Source organism: Hylobates moloch, unplaced genomic scaffold (genome assembly GCF_009828535.3).
Source record: "Hylobates moloch isolate HMO894 unplaced genomic scaffold, HMol_V3 SCAFFOLD_1, whole genome shotgun sequence".
In the NCBI taxonomy this organism is placed as follows: Eukaryota; Metazoa; Chordata; class Mammalia; order Primates; family Hylobatidae; genus Hylobates; species Hylobates moloch.
In genome coordinates, this window is record NW_026652276.1 from 203,107,112 (window position 1) to 203,121,175 (window position 14,064).

At 41.1% G+C, this 14,064-nt stretch overlaps 1 protein-coding gene across 3 annotated transcripts in view; it reads right to left on the reverse strand.

The window, feature by feature from the left end:
• The window catches only part of AASS (aminoadipate-semialdehyde synthase), a 70,620-nt gene extending 68,758 nt beyond the window's left edge, over positions 1-1,862 (reverse strand). For 2 of the 3 annotated variants that reach the window (XM_058426262.1, XM_058426251.1), the window contains exon 1: positions 1,751-1,862. The gene's annotated coding sequence lies outside the window, so the exon portion shown is untranslated. The remainder of the gene's footprint in view (positions 1-1,750) is intronic. The other variant, XM_058426254.1, reaches the window with a different exon arrangement.
• Between the last annotated feature and the right edge of the window lie 12,202 nt (positions 1,863-14,064).

Sequence of the window (14,064 nt, forward strand, 5' to 3'; positions counted from 1 at the left end):
CTCCATATTAATCCCCCACCCTTACATTATTTTGGAAAAAAAATAATTAGAGCCCAATAAGCCCTCTCTTCAACTTCAAACTTCAGGCATGGATGTTCAAGATAAATAAATTACCATTTTAATGTTGTATTTAATCAAATTTAAGACAATTTTTTTACACATTTTAGCCATCTGTGAAATAGGGATGCATCTTACAATAGATGGCACCTTAGATCAGATGAATGTGGTAATAATGTTTTGGGGTTATTTTCCATTCCAGATGTTTGTTTCCATGATTTCATGAATTGCATATAATCTTTTTTAGCCTTCCCAAGAAAACTTACCACTGTTTGTAATGTTATATCTATGAGAAAATTAATAAAAGAATATATGAAAAAAATTAAAATGTTTTGTTAAATGGTGGCTTCTTACACACCAAAGATCGTTTCCAAAATTCCGAACCAAGGTCTGTTAAAGGACTAGTGAGAAAAAAAATTCAATGACAAATAAACCAAAATTCTGATCACGCCATCGTCAATAACAAGTGAAACTGATAACAAATATGATTACCTGAAGAGTGGAAAATGATTCTGGTAAATTGGCTTCAATTTTTGTCCACCTAACTCATTTTGCAGAATGGCCACCAGGTTACACAGTTAAGTCATGTAGCCCTAGATTCACTCATCTTCATGGGAAAAAAAGAAGAGGGGAGTGCAAGGGACAAAATAGACAAAGCCAGAAACACCAAAGTGCCATCAGTGTTTTGGGATTTTTTTTAATACAGTATTGGAAAGCCGCAGCTTCAGTCAAGGACCATTCCGTCCTGTGTATAACTACATCTCACAGCTGCACCTTCCCCACTGATGATCCACAACATCAAAAAATGTTAATCCTTGTTCAAGTTACTGAACTAATTCATTCTCTCGCGCGCGCGAGCGCTCTTTCTCTCTCTCTTCCGCTCCCCCCACCCCCATTCCCCTGAAATCAATATCTGAAAACACATTTCTTCTTCTGAAGCTGTCAGGATAGACAGACATTCAGCCCCATTCAACCGAGGAGGGTGGGTAAACTACTTCTCCCCGCGCCCCCTCCCGCGCGAGCGCTCACAATGGCCCGCATAGCCCCGCAGGGGCTCAAAAGTTCAGGAAACCCAGACTTTCAAGGCGCCCAACTTCCACCCATCTCCGATCCTTGCTGGAGAATGGGTCTGTGTCTCGGAGAGTGGGCAGCCCAAGATGGACAAGGAGAGAAGTTTGTGATCAGTTTGGCTACGCTGGGCGTGGGGAGGGAAGGGGGAAAGAACCACCCCGAAATCTCCATCCACCGCCCCCTCAGCCAGCCGTCCCCTCTAAACACGCGGTCCACAAATTAACAAGGCGTTGTTTCCGCAGCTTCATCAGTTCTTTATTCCCCAGCCACAGCACCACCACTATCCGCCAAAAAAGAAAGAAAAGAAATCCGAATTGCAATCCCTCGCCTTTCTACTTAGAAATGCTGGAGCTGCGCTGACCGCTCTCCCTCCCTTCCTCGCAGTGAAACGCTCTGCGTTTCCGCTCTCCCTCCATTCCTCGCAGGGAGGCCCGAATGCTCGCCGCCTTCTCCCTCTCTCGGCCCGGCCCGGGTCGCCTCGCGGCGCCGGGACCCGAAGGCCAGGCTCGCGGGCCCCTCCCAGCTACAGCCCGAGCCCGGCCCGCTATCTCCAGCGCATCTCACAGGCTGAGCCCACCCGCGCGTCTGCTCAGCTCTCCGCGGGGACCTCTCCTCTCCTCACCTCGTCCGCTCTGGGGCGCCGACTTGTCTCCCGCCGCCTCGGATCTTCTGAGTCGCTGCTGGGGAGGCTCCGAATTCCTAGCACAAATTGGGATGGAACGCCGGGAAGTAGGAGGTGTTTGCTCAACTTCTGAGGGCGTCACGCCTCTGCCTCCCGTAGCCAATCAGCAGCCGCCCTGAGGGAACAACCTTCTCCTCCGCCAGTCGGCGGCGCTGCCAGTTGCTACGTCATGCCCGGCCCCTGCTCCTCCCCAAGATCCTTCTGTCTCTCCGATCTCTGACCCGCGTTCTTAGCTGGGACGTCGAGTTCTCCCAAGATAATTATCCACCAGGTTTGTAACTGTCCGTGGCAGAAGGCGGGCGGGGACGGAGAGCAACGAAAATAGTCTGGGCATTACGCGCTAAATAGAGGTGCACATCTCCTGGGGAAAAGTTGCGAGCGCCGGTACCTCACGTTTGTTTAGTTATAGGCACTTTTCAAAGCATTTCACCGCCTTGTCACAACCCTATGAAGCCAGATAACAGTTCTTACAACGGTTTTAGAAGCCAGCAAGCAGAGAATCTGAGAAATTAAATCTGAGTGTGTTCATGTGCATATGGCAATGTCCAATGTTATTGAAAAGTCCTAACTACGTAGGAGGCCTGGAGGGAGGGGGAAAACGTATTTCATAGACACTAGCCCCAGCACTAAGAACTGAAGAATCATCTGAAGCCCAGCTGTGATCCCCCAAGGAGTCAATGGTCAGAAGTTAATCTTCCCTCCTGTTTTTACAACTTTCTCCACCACTTACTCTTCTTATACCTGCCATAGATGTATTTAGCTACAGAACTCTTATGTCAACAATCTATAGCCAGAACGTTCTTGAGACTCCACTCATATCTCCAATTGCAAAGAAAATTATTTATTTATTTATTTGTTTATTTATTTATTTATGGTAGAGATGGGGTCTCGCTGTGTTGACCAGGCCACTGATCTGGAACTCCTAGCCTCAAGCTATCCTCCCACCTCGTCCTCCCAAAGCACTGGGATTACAGGTGTTAGCCACTGTGCCCAACCCCAAATTAGAATTTTATCTGTAAGTAGAATTGGAATTTTCTTCTGTATCTTTAGCTTCACGTTTCCAAAATCGGATCCCTTGTCATTCTTGGAAAGTCTTCCAAAGGCTGTGTAATGGTTCACACCTGTAATCTCAGCACTTTGGGAGACTGAGGCTGGAGAATCACTTGAGCCCAGGAGTTTAAGACTAATCTGGGCAAAGTAGCAAGACCTGTGTCTACTAAAAAATAATAAAAAATAAATAAAAATTTAAAAAGCCAGGTGTAGGGGCTACACATCCCTGTGGTCCCAACTACTCAGGAGGCTGAGGTGGAAGGATCACTTGAGCCGGGGGATGTTGAGGCTGCAGTGAGCCATGATCATGCCACTGCACTCTAGTCTGGATGACAGAGTAAGACCCTGTCTCAAAAAGTAAAATTAAAAAAAAAAGCCTTCCCTTTTGTGTTCACCAGCTCTGTTATTAATATCACTGCCTTCCTACTCACCACCTATCCAGACTTAAAAAGTCATGGTCACTTCAGTTCTTCCTCTGGCCCCTTGGCCTTACCCTTGGTGTTGATGCTGTCCTTTAAAAACCCCACTACTATCACCCTGCTTCAAACCCCTTTTTATATGTGTAATGTAGACCATATTTTTTTAAGCATACAACTCCAATTGTCTCATTGGCCTAAGCAGAAAGCCTCAGAGGCTACCCAGTACTTGTGGAACATTAGCCCAAAGTTCTTCACATAATGTTAGTTGCTTCAGATGTGGCCAAAATCAATGACCTTAGCTTTATTTCTGCAGCAGAACTATCCTGAAACCACCACTGAAACACAATTTATGCCTTGCTATCTTCCTAAGGATTAAGCATCTGGGTAAGAATGTAAGAATCCTTACTCTTCTCCTTCGAGTTGTAAATCATGGGCAAGTTACTCAGTTTTCAAAAGAAGCCTGTGCTCCATTATCTGTTAATGGGTTAATAATAGCAACTACTTCATGGAGTCATGAGAACAAAATGAGATAATGGCCAAAGTGCTCTGTCAAGTGTCTCACTGAAGAAACTGGAAATCATTATTTATTTTCCTCCAAATACCTCATGTTGTACATTTATCTGTAATTCTAATTTACAAAAATATTCACCATTCTAAAACTAATCAGCCCTTTGGGGTTCAGCTCAAATGCCACTTAAATAATGAAAACTTTCCTGCATATTTCAACCAGATGTGATTGTTCCCCTTCTCCCTTGTGTATTGGCCTCTCTTTTTGTACTTATCACAGTCTCCCTTTTATCATAGTTATTCATACTTACCTTATCCACATTGCTCAGCTCACCTGTCATCACCACCATAAAATAAGAATATGTATGTGGACTTCCTCTTTTCTATTTTTTTTTCATTGCTTCTAGTACGATGCTATGCGTGTAATAAGTCAGTCGGGGTCTTAGCAGGAAATAGGTGGCACAATCCAACTGGCTAAATTAGGAGACACAAAAGGACTGAGTGTATGCAGGGATAAAGGAAAGTGGCAGTATATGTGTCATGTAGTCCCTGGGACTAGCAACACTGACAATCACTCGTAGGCCTAAACAGGGCCAGGAAAAGAAATAGTTACCAGAACTCAGGAATAGTTATACCTGTACTGTAGCTGTAGCTGTAGCTCTAGCTGTAGAGAGTGCTATTCAACCAACAGTAGTAGTTTCTGGCAGGAATAAAACTGCCTAAAAATTAATCCTGCCGGCTGGGCACAGTGGCTCATGCCTGTAATCCCAGCACTTTGGGATGCCAAGGTGGGCAGATCACCTGAGGTCAGGAGTTCGAGACCAGCATGGCCAACATGGTGAAACCCTGTCTCTACTAAAAATACAAAAATTAGCCAGGCGCAGTGGCATGTGCCTGTAATCCCAGCTACTTGGGAGGCTGAGGCAGGAGAATCACTTGAACCCGGGAGGAGGAGGTTGCAGTGAGCAGAGATCGCACCACTGCACTCCAGCCTGGGTGACAAGAGTGAGACTCCGTCTCAAAAACAAACAAAAAAAGATCAATCCTACCTGAAGAGGAACCTACCTAAGGCAGGGGTCAACAAACTTTTTTCTGTAAAGGGCCAGAAAATAAATATTTTAGGCTTCACAGATCATACCATCTGTGTCATGTCATGACTACTCAACTCTGCTGGCTGGAGTGTAAAAGGCAGCTATAGGCCATATTTAAATGGATGTGTGTGGCTGTGTTTTGATAAAACTTAATTTACAAAAGTAGGCTGCAGGGCAGATAGGGCCTCTGGGCTATAGTTTGCAGACCCCTGTTCTTCCATAGGGAAGGAATAATCTTACTTCACTCTCCTTCTGCCCCTTCATCTCTTGCCGGTGGCTTCTACTAATTGAACATAAATAGAGCCAGATTGTTAGTGAAGTCCAAAAAGGTCATCTCCCATTCTGGGGGCAGAGCAGGTGCAGAAAGGGACAGAAATTCTAGAGGGTTCAAAGGAGAATATTCAACACAAAATGTTTTCAGCAACTACTTGTTGAAATGAATGAATCGTATGACTGCTCACTGTGAATCCCACTGCAAATGGTTGAACACTCATGGAAAAACTGCTGACATTTAATTCCTAAATAGGAAAAGCTAGGAAAGGGCCCTGGACCATCATGACTCCAACGAGGACCTGTGGCTCAGTGTGCTTCTCTCTTGCTTTACTTTAGGAATTTTGCAAAATATACACATGAGAAATACTGGTTCTTGAAATGAGGAATTTTGAACATTTTTCAGTGTAGTGACATTTGTTGTAATGAGTGTGACAGATCTCAGAAATTTCTTTATAATGAAAAGGGATAACAGATGAGAGACAAAAACAAACCTTGGATACCCCTCAGGTCAGCTCCTGCAGTCAACTCCTCAAACGTTTTTAATAAGGGAGACCTCTTCCATCCACACTGGGTGCTGAGTCCATGCTCCTGAAATTGGAAAGTTGATTCTAGCCACTCAGGCTGCCTCTCTTTCTCCCAGTCATTGGCTTTCTCTCTTCCCCAGTCATTCTCTACTTTCGTCTGGTTCTTCCTGTGAGGTCCTGAAAGGTAGAGGTTTGGCACTTGAGCACCGGAGTGAATGGGACCTAGATTTAATCCCTTCTTTGCCTCTCACTAGCAAGTCACTTTGTCTCTTTAAGTCTCGCTTTCTCCCATCGGGACAGTGGAGAACATCATAGGGTTGTCAAGATTAAATGAGCCATGTTCTTAATATATGTGAGCTAATGTTAAAGCTTACTAGTTTGTCCTGTTTTATCATCCCCTCACCTTTCATTGCATTCAGAACCCAGTTTCACTTTTAAATAAGTTTTTCTATAAACATAAAACAAGTAGGTATTTGAGAGGAGAAGGAGGAAGAAATCCAGCATGCTCCTAAATGTGTTCCATTTATTTCTCAAAATTTTATACAGTAAAGTCCTCACTTAACATCATCAACAGGTTCTTGGAAACTGTGACTTTAAGCAAAACAACATGCAGCAGTTCATTGAATAACATAATTTTATTCAATATAGTTTTGTTATAACATTGATAAGAAAAAATGGTTTTGTTACATACATATATATGTCATTTTGCTTAAAGTCATAGTTTCCAAGAACCTATGGATGACATCAAGTCAAGACTAATTGTATTTCTTAAATGAACAGCATTTTTTACAATATCATCTATGATATGTCCACCCTAATAAATTATTCTACTTAATGTAAATAGAACTTTCTTATAGGCAGAAATTGCAAATTCAAAATAAGAAGTAATTTAGGAAAGAAAAGTTTTTAAATGACAATTACTATTGTTGCCTAACTCCCATATTATCTTGTAAATGACATACACCTTTTTTAACTGCAAAGAATTTAAAAATCAATTCAGGTAAAACAAGAGCAGGAACCACCCACAGGTAAATCTAAATCTCACTTCCTGCAACCAGGACTGTTCTTCCCCACAACCACCACCCTTAGATGAAAGAAGGAAAGAAAATGAATTCCTAGTTTACCTCCTCTGCCATTAGTCATTAGTCATATTTAGGGAATCCTTCTTGAAAAAATTTCAAGAAAATTCCAAGCCTCTTGATGTTTTAGGGCCAACTTTTATTGGCTTCTAATGTTTTTAAAAAACTTCCCAAGAGTCTGTGGCTTCTTTTGAGAGTTACACGTGTGGTACACCTCACTCAGCAGATTTGCTGCTCGTAACTGGCCGCTTAGTAACTGTTACCACAAGTCTATCAGGACTTTTGAATTTTCAGTTACACTTCACTGTAATGAATGCATGACAGTTATATTTTATAATAATGTAAGCAAATTTGGGGAATGCAAATTTCAGGATATATCTCACTGACATAATGGATCTAATGTATGCAAATCCAGGAAGAAAATCCAGTTCACTTCCCCATCCTCTTTTGAGCGAAAGTCTCAAAAGAAAAGATGCTGCAAAGAACTAAGAAAAAATTGGGGAAGAAGATGGGAAAAAATTAAAGCACAAATAAAACATACAAGTAATCTTTCTGGGGGTTGAGCTGGAGACGGCTAACAGAACAGGTTTAGGAGTGTCGACCTAAAGGAAAAAACTGAGGCAAACAATAAGTGAAGAGTTTATTTGGTTGAAGTTTGAGGACTAGAACCAGAGGGCATATATTCAACTTGCCCTGAATATACACTCCCATTAGCAGCAGGTACAAGTAAATTTTTAAAGGAAAGGAAAAGGCAGTTCCTAAGTTATTTACCAATAATTTACATTATTGCTATTGATTGGCCATACATTGTTCTCTGTATCACAAATCCCAGGAACATGGAGATAATGGATAAGGCAGCTAGTTAGGAACAAAATTGCTTTAAATAATTGTCTTCCTCCACCACCACTATACTCATGACTCTCTGGGCCTGTTAAATTTTGCACAGCTCACATTCCTCAGACTGCTCTGAACTATTTTCCTTTTCTCAGGAAATAAAAGAGGAGTCAGGATTTTTCCTTCCAGTCTCAAGTCTGGATCAACCGAATGAAAGCAACCTTTTACAGTAGTCATTTCACTATTGAGAGGAGAAGAAAATAAAAAGAATATATATATATATATATATATATGTATGTATATACGGCATGTTCTCACTTATAAGTGGAAGCTAAATGGTGAGAGCACATGAACAGATGGGGGAACATAAATATATATATATACATACACACACACACACATATACACACACACACACACACACACACACACACACATATATATATATATATACAGCCGTGTAAGAAGTAGCAGCTAGGAAAAACAATTGAAGTATAGGCAAGGCCACAGCAAAAAAATGTAAAGTAAAATGGAGAAAGGATCCCCGACATTCAACTGACTCTCATGATAACTGCCATCTGTGTAGCTCCTCAGAAACAAACATAATAGAATATAAAAAGGACAGAAAAAGAAAAGCAGAGGAGGATGCTCTCATTGGATGGTAAACTGTTGACATTGCCCATGATAGAAACAGACGTTTTTGTCTTATTTACTATTATTGAACAACCCCAAGATTCTAAAACAAAACAACAGTAAGCCACACACACACACACATACACAAAAGGCAAGAATTTAATAAACAGTGTTGTCTGCACCTATATACACAGGTTAATTCCAAAATGTTCGTTAATTGTTCTGTAAACATAGTTAAGATAAATACTCCTTCTATCCTAAGAAACTGAATGCCTAATATGCCAAAGATGTGTCAAGACAAGCACCACAGTAATCACTAATATTTTTACTTCTTTTTTTTTTTTGAGATGGAGTTTTGCTTTGTTGCCCAGACTGTAGAGCAATGGCATGATCTCGGCTCACTGCAACCTCTGCCTCCCAGGTTCAAATGATTCGCCTTCCTCAGCCTCCCGAGTAGCTGGGATTACAGGTGCCCCCCACCACGTCTGGCTAGGTTTTTGTATTTTTAGTAGAGACAGGGGTTTCTGTCATGTTGGCCAGGCTGGTCTCAAACTCCTGACCTCAGGTGATCCACCTGCCTCAGCCTTCCAAAGTACTGGGATTACAGGCCTGAGCCACCACTCCCAGCCCTAATGTTTTTACTTCTAAAAGTCAGAGACTTGAGTTCTGTGTCTTTGAAATCCACGAGGATCAACTAGCTGCCCTACACACAGTGGGGGTCTGAGGGATCTGTGCAGTTATGGGAAGAAGTAGATTTGGACCTGGAGAAAACAGAGAAATGAAAAAGGAACAAAATGAGGGAAGGTGGATAAAAATAAAGTGAGTGGAGGATGAGGGGCTGACAATAGTAGGATTGAGCCAAAGTTTACTTACTGCATAGGGAACCTTAAACCCCTTCCTTTCTTTGCTTCCAGAATGCCTGCAGCTAGGCCTTTGCCCTCCAGACAGAAAATTAACAAAAACAAAACAAAAACAAAAAAAAAACATTTTCTCCTTAAAACTTTCCCAGCCAACTTTCAGATGTGGAATTTGAAAGAAAGAGGAGTCAATAGTAACACTAAGATTTTAGGCCTCAACGATTTAGAAGCAATAAGTTGCCTTTAACTAAAATGGCGAAGACATTTGAAGGGCAGGGTAAGAGAAACAACTCAGGTTTGAGATTCTCATTATGTTAACCAGTAAATAATATCCAAGTTACCAGTGGCTAATCCTTATGGGTCTGCAGCAACCTCAGTTCTTGCCTTCTCAGAAGAAATAATTCAACTGAGGGGCATCAGGAATAAAAAGAGACTGAAGCAAGTTTCAGAGCAAGAGTAGAAGTTTATTTTAAAAGGCTTTAGAACCACATTTTCAGGAAAATGTAGTTTCCTGGAAATCTAATGAAGAAATAAAATTTGATTTGCATTTCTCTAATGATCAGTGATGTTGAGCTTTTTTTCATATGCTTGTTGGCTGTACATATGTCTTCTTTTGAAAAGTGGCTGCCTATGACCTTTGTCCATTTTTTTTTTAACTTCTAAGTTCAGGGGTACAAGTGCAGGTTTGTTACATAGGTAAATTGTGTAATGGAGGTTTGTTGTAATATTATTTCATCATGTAGGTATTAATCTAGTACCCATTAGTTATTTTTCCTGATCTTCTTTTTCCTCCCACCCTCAACCCTCCAAAAGACCACAGTGTGTCTTATTCCCCCATCTGTTCATGTGTTCTCATCATTTAGCTTCCACTTATAAGTGAGAACATGCCATATTTGATATTCTGATCCTGTGTTAGTTTGCTAAGGATAATGGCCTCCAGCTCCATCCATGTCTCTGCAAAGGACATGATCTCACTGATTTTATGGCTGCATAGTATACCACGGTGTATATGTACCATATGTTCTTTATCCAGTCTGTTATTGATGCCTTGCCCAGTTTTAAATGGGTTTTTTTTTTTCTTGTAAATTTGTTTAAGTTCCTTACAGATACTGGATATTAGAACTTTGTCAGATGCATCGTTTGCAAAAATTTTCTCACACTCTGTAGTTGTCTGTTTACACTGTTGATAGTTTCTTTTGCTGTGCAGAATCTCTTTAGTTTAATTAAATCCCATTTGTTAATTTTTGCTTTTGTTGCAATTGCTTTTGATGTCTCCATCATAAAATCTTTGCCAGTTCCTATGTCTAGAATGATATTGCCTAGGTTGTCTTCCAGAGTTTTTCTAGTTTTTGGTTTTACATTTAAGTCTTTAATCCATCTTCAGTTGATTTTTGTATATGGTATAAGGAAGGGGTCCAGTTTCAATCTTCTACATTGGGCTAGTTAATTATCCCAGCACCATTTATTAACTAGGAAATCCTTTCCCCATTGTTTTTTGTCAGCGTTGTCAAATATCAGATGGTTGTAGGTGTGTGGCCTTATTTCTGGACTGTCTATTCTGTTTTATTGGTCTATGAGTCTGTTTTTGTACCAGTGCCATATTGTTTTGGTTACTGTAGCCCTGTAGTATAGTTTGAAGTCAGGTAGTGTGATGCCTCCAGTTTTGTTCTTTTTCTTAGGATTGCCTTGGCTATTCAGGCTCTTGTTTGGTTACATACGAATTTTAAAATCGTTTTTCCTAGTTCTGTCAAAAATGTCATTGGCAGTTGGGTAGGAATAGCGTTGAATCTATAAATTGCTTTGGGAGTGTATTAGTCCATTCTCACACTGCTATAAATAACTGCCTGAGACTGGGTGATTTATAAAGGAAAGAGGTTTAATTGACTCACAGTTCTGCATGGCTGGGGAGGTGATAGGAAACTTACAATCATGGCACAAGGGGAAGCAGGCATGTCTTACATGGCAGCAGGTGAGAGAAGGGGAAACTGCCACTTATACAATCATCAGATCTCATGAGAATTCACTCACTCTCATGAGAACAGCATGGGGGAAATTGCCCCCATGGTACAATCACCTCCCACCGGTTTTCTCTCTTGACATGTGAGGATTATGGGGATTACAATCGGAGATGAGATTTGGGTAGGGACATAGAGCCAAACCATATCAAGCAGTATGACCACTTTAACAATATTGATTCTTCCTATCCAAGAGCATGAAATGTTTTTCTATTTGTTCGTGTCATCTCTGATTTCTTTGAGCAGAATTTTGTAATTCTGATTGTAGAGATCTTTCACCTTCATGGTTAGCTGTATTCCTAGGATTTTATTTTTTGTGTGTGGCAATTGTGAATGGGATTGTATTCCTGATTTGGCTCTCAGCTTGACTGTGGTTGGAGTGTAGGAATGCTAGTAATTTTTGTATGTTTATTTTGTACCCTGAAACTTCACTGAAGTTGTTTATCAGCTTAAGGAGATTTTGGGCCAAGACTATTGGGTTTTCTAGATGTAGAATCATGTTATCTGCAAAGAGGGATGTTTTGACTTTCTTTCTTCCTATTTGGATGCCCTTTATCTCTCTCTCTTGCCACATTTCTCTGGCCAGGACTCTCAATACTATGTTGAATAGGAGTAGTGAGAGAGGGCATCAGTCTTGTGCTGGTTTTCAAGGGGAATGCTTCCAGCTTTTGCCCATTCAGTATGATTGGTTTGGGTTTGTCATAGATGGCTTTTATTGCTTTGAGGTGTGGAGTTGAGTAGTTTCAATCAACAGGCATGGAAATAAAACTTACATAAGTTTTAAAAAGAGATATAAAGAGAATTACACAGTAAATAGAGACATCCCTTCCACGGAGTATTATAGTAAAGGGGGATAAACATAGTGGTTACTGCAGGAAGAAAAGTGAGATCAGGAAAAGTTATTCTTAATGATGATTAATATTATAGCATGTCTGTATGCTGATGGGAATGATTCAAGAGAGTGAAAAATTAATGGTATGCAACCTCATACGCAAGTGGAGGGTTGGTCTTAAGTAGAAGCAAGGAAGAAGGTAAAGAATATGAGCTCAGATGTAACAGAGTTGATACATCTAGTGATGGGAACTTGTGGAAATGCTCTTCTATTTAATAATCATTTTAAATTTCACAAAGTCACCAGCAGAGCCTTCAGCTGAGAGTTATGTGCAAAGAAAGTATTGGAGGTTTGAGGAAACAAGAAAATACAAAGTCATCCTTTAGGACAGGTGTCAGCAAGCTTTTTCTGCAGAAGACTAGCTAATAAACATTTTGGGATTTCTAAACCATACAGTCTCTGTCTCAACTACACACTCTGTAGTTGTAGTATTAAAGCATCTATAGATAATATGTAAATGAATGGGTGTGGCTAAGTTTCAGTAAAACATTGTTTATGAAAACAGGCAGCAACAATTGAATAGCACAAGCAAAGAATGAACTTGGGCCCCTACTCCACACTGTACATAAAAATTAATTCAAAATCAACTTAAGACCTAAAGATGGGAAAGATGAGGGGATTGAGAGATAACAGCTCAAGGGCATGGGATTTCTCTTTTTTTTTTTTTTTGGTAAAGAAAATGTTCTAAAATTGGTTTTGGTAATGTTTACACAAGTCTGTGAATATACTAGAAGCCATTGAATTGTACACTTTAAATAGGTAAATTCTATGGTATATGAGTTATGTCTCAATTCAACTACTTAAAAAATTAAAACAAGCAAAACCAGTGATGATTCAGATTTAACTCTCTGGTAGGAGCTAGCACTTAGGTTCTCCAGCCTGAGTGTGCATCAGAATCACCAGGAGGGCTTGTGATATGGTTTGGCTCTGTGTCCCAATCCAAATCTCACACTGAATTGTAATTCTCAATGTTCAAGGGAGGTGATTGGATCATGGAGGTGGTTTCTAATGGTTTAGCGCCATCCCCCTAGTGCCCTCTCATGATTGAATTCGCATGAGATCCGGTTGTTTAAAAGTGTGTAGCACCTGCACCTTCACTCTTTCTTCCTCCTGCTCCCACCATGTAAGATATGCTGGCTTCCCCTTCACCTTCTGCCATGATTGTAAGTTTCCTGAGGCCTGCCAAGCCATGCCTCTGTACAGCCTGCAGAACTGTGAGTCAATGAAACCTCTTTTCTTCATAAATTGTGCAGTCTCAGGTAGTTCTTTTTTTTTTTTTTTTTTTTTTTTTTTTGAGACGGAGTCTCGCTCTGTCACCCAGGCACCCAGGCTGGAGTGCAGTGGCGCGATCTCGGCTCACTGTAAGCTCCGCCTCCCAGGTTCACGCCATTCTCCTGACTCAGCTTCTCCGAGTAGCTGGGACTACAGGCACCTGCCACCACGCCCGGCTAATTTTTTGTATTTTTAGTAGAGACGGGGTTTCACCATGGTCTCGATCTCCTGACCTCGTGATCCGCCCACCTCGGCCTCCCAAAGTGCTGGGATTACAAGCGTGAGCCACCGCGCCCGGCCTCAGGTAGTTCTTTATAGCAATGTGAAAACGGACTAATATAGCTTGTTACAGCAAAGATGTGTAGGCTTCACACCCAGAGTCCCTGATTTAATAGGTCTGGGGTGGGGCAAAAAGTTTGCATTTCTGACATTCTTCCCAAGTAAAGCCGATGCTACAAGTCATGGGGCAGGCCATAGCTGTGAATCAGTGACCTAGGAGTATAGGGGAATGAATAAATTAGCAAAGTATAACAAAATTCCTAGAAAGCTTTATGGGGCCCATTGGAGGTATTGGTAAAAGAAAAAAAAAATGAAGGTGAGACCAATCATAACAGTGTGATTTTTCTTCAGCCATGTTCAGCTTCTCAGATGTTGGCACAGAGTAGATGAAGATAAATATTAAGCGGAACAAGGGTGTGTGGCATACATGCAAAAGAACGATATTAATGCTCACTATGCAATTTAAGCCAGACACAGAAGGAAATATGGACCTGAGAGAGATAAGAGATGGAGACAACTGGTAGAATGA